This window comes from Rhinopithecus bieti, unplaced genomic scaffold (genome assembly GCF_001698545.2).
Source record: "Rhinopithecus bieti isolate Rb0 unplaced genomic scaffold, ASM169854v2 scaffold_73797, whole genome shotgun sequence".
NCBI classification, from domain to species: Eukaryota; Metazoa; Chordata; class Mammalia; order Primates; family Cercopithecidae; genus Rhinopithecus; species Rhinopithecus bieti.
The window spans coordinates 153,639-156,813 of record NW_016827514.1 but is presented as its reverse complement, the minus strand read 5'-3'; the positions used below and the strand labels follow the sequence as shown (position 1 = coordinate 156,813).

The 3,175-nt window shown below is 42.3% G+C and overlaps 1 long non-coding RNA gene across 1 annotated transcript; it reads left to right on the top strand.

Moving 5' to 3' along the window:
- The first annotated feature begins 470 nt into the window (after window positions 1–470).
- LOC108523302 (uncharacterized) lies at window positions 471–2,370 on the top strand. Its single transcript, XR_001883786.1, has 2 exons — window positions 471–831; window positions 1,962–2,370. It is a non-coding gene; the product is annotated as an uncharacterized LOC108523302 (long non-coding RNA).
- Window positions 2,371–3,175: the final 805 nt, after the last annotated feature.

Below are 3,175 nucleotides of genomic sequence, written 5' to 3'. Positions count from 1 at the left end.
ATGTACCTACGAGAACATCCAAGGGTAGAAACTATGTCAGATGTGGTCCCCCATGCCACTCCCACTCCACAGCCTTTTGGTTTTAAATAGTCTGACCCCATGAGAATCTCTGAGGCTGGCTTCCATGTCACAGAGTCTTGCACTGTGAGAGTAACTCAATTCCCTAAATGACTTTCCCAGATTTAGCTTATCACAAACTCCATTGCCTTGCAATATCCTTTGTAACAAAATGGTATTAATAAAATCATAGAGCAACTGACCACCATATGCAGACCTAGTAATGGAATTAAAGGTATCTAAAAAGCTAATTCCTAATGAGAAGGAAAGGAAACATACCATAAAGTAAAAGTGCAAACAACTGCAGAACACAGGTAAACACTGTCAGTTGGATATTCGTAAGCGCTGATGTAAATAGAGATAGAAAATGATACATCTGGCCGGGCAGGCGGTTCACGCCTGTAATCCCAGCACTTTGGGAGGCCTAGGCGGGCAGATCACCTGAGGCCAGGAGTTCGAGACCAGTCTGGCCACCGTGGTGAAACCCTGTCTCTACTAAAAATACAAAAATTAGCCAGGCGTGGTGGTGTGCACCTGGAATCCCAGCTACCCAGGAGACTGAGGCAGGAGAATTGCTGGAATCCGGGAGGCAGAGGCTTTGAGCTGAGATCACGCCACTACTGCACTCCAGCCTGGGTGACAGAGCAAGACTCCCTCTAAAAAGAGAAAAAAAGAAAAGAAAAGGATGTATCTATGATGAATTAAGATGGAGTGGAACCCACTGATGGCATGCAGCGGATAAGATGCCATAGAGAAATGACGTCCGGACACACGGTGAGAATTTTTCCCCTCTGTAAATCATAATTCTTGTGATTCTTTCAAATGGAAAGCCACAGAAGGTACCAGTTATCCACCCACCTACTTAGGCGCCTCCACTAGAATTCTCAGCATGTTTCTGCAGAAGTAAGATATCTTCACAACTGCTCTGACACTTCTTAATCTTTTTCTTTCTTTTTTTTTTTTTGAGAAAGGAAAAGCAAACTACTGGCTTAGAGTCTTTGGAAGAAAATTGTATATGACTAGTATTTAATATTATTGTTTTCTTTCATTGTATTGCATTTATCTATATGGCTAGTTAAACTGATCTTCCATTTAAAAGTAGTAACGTAATGCTTTTTTTTTTTTTTTTTTACAATTACATTGTTTTAAGTAAACAAGAATTATTCAAAAGACAAAAATACTAGCACAGATGGTATTCAGTGATTGCAGATATCATAAAGATAGTTCATGAATCACCAACATTTGAGAAGCACTGTGTTCACGATGCTTCCTGGAAGAGGTGGGTTATACAATGTTTCTTGGAGAAAGGGATAGCAGTCTACTGCTAGGAGGGAGAATTGAAGCTACTAAGGTGGACAAGGAGACAGGCAGTTGGCCTGTCCTCTGCTTGGAGATCACAGCCAAGGAAGCACAGGAGAGGCACCCCCTGGAGGAGCTCCATGGGCTGCAGGGCTGACATGGCCCAGGTAAGTGGGAGTTCTGGGAGGCTCAGGGGCTGGTGCCAGCATAGTGGCAGATGATTTTCATTTTCAGACTGTGAGACAAAAGATAGACATAAGGGAGGCAAAGGTGAAATCGGGATGGTTAAAGCAGGGAATGCTGAGAGCAGAGCAAGGCAGTTGCTAAAGCTGTTACTAAAACTGGACAGCAGAAGGCCTGGCATGGTGGCTCACACATGTAATCCCAGCACTCTGGGAGGCCTAGGCAGGTGGATCACCTCAGGTCGGGAATTAGAGACTAACCTGACCAACATGGTGAAAACCCATCTCTACCTGAAATCAGTTAGCCGGGCTGGTGGCACATGCCTGTATCCCAGCTACTTGGGAGGCTGAGGCAGGAGAACTGCTTGAATCTGGGAGGCAGAGTTGCCGGTGGCTGGATCCGATCGTGCCATTGCACTCCAGCCTGGGCAACAAGAGTGAAATGCCATCTCAAAACAAAACAATGACAACAACAGGATAGCAGAGATGGACGACGGGTCAGGAAAGCTAACCAGTCAGCAGGAGGCCAGGACAGAAAGAGGCACAGGGAGCTCAGCTCAGTTTTGCTACAGGGGATCTCTCAGGCTCACAACGAGTCAGTCCTCTAGAGAAGTTCTGGCCTCATCATGATCCTTCTTTCATCTCACTCCCCATGTCCTTCCTCTGTCCCTCCTCCTACTGCCATTTATTTATTTAACTGAAAAAGTACCAATCACCCACATATGCATAAAATACTCATCCATATACTTATTTCTTAAAATTGATCATTGTTAACATTTGGTGTCATTTGCTTTATTTATTTTTAATGAAAGAAATAAAACTTTACAGAAAATCCTTTTCTTTCTTCCCTCCCTATCCTATCTTTTCTCCTAAAAGTCCTATTATCAGACATATTAGTGTGTATTCCCAGTTTTGACTTTTTATTACACACACACTCCCACACATAGATGTGGCAATGAACTTCACATAGTATGATTCTGTATTTTCTCTTTGTTTTTCAAACTTACAAAAGTATTTTACTATTTCTCATGGAAAAACTCACTTTTCCCATCCAACATTATGTTTTCTTAAGATCTATGTTGATATAAAGAAATCTAGCTCATTCTTTTTAATGAAAATAAAGTATATTTTATGAATGCAACTCATGCTAACCATGGCAATAAAAGCCCCATCAAGCATCGTTTAGTTCTGTATTTTGTTCAATGCTGTATTCCCAGCCCCTAGAACACATATAGACTAGTTGCTCATTAAATGTTTGTCAAATGAACGAATCAATGAATCCACTCATTCCATTGCTGACAGGCAGTAAAACCAATGGCAATTTTTCACAAACCTTTACAAGATTCCTTGGCACCCACATAAGAGTCGTGCTAATATGTCTACCTAGAAATGTATGTATTGTGTTGACAGCTTTTGTGTTTTTGGTTTTGCAGGATTCTCTGAAATGCTGTGTGACTTCTTAAGGGCTTGGCACATGCTGTGGGCTGTTGATGTGGCTGAGGGGTTGGCTCTCACGTGACCACTGCAGAGAGGCTGTGGGCCACCTGTGCACTTCATAAGCTCCTCGTCCCCCTCCGACAGCTCTTTGCAATGCTTTGTCTTTTCTTCAAAACTTTATATATATATATATATATATA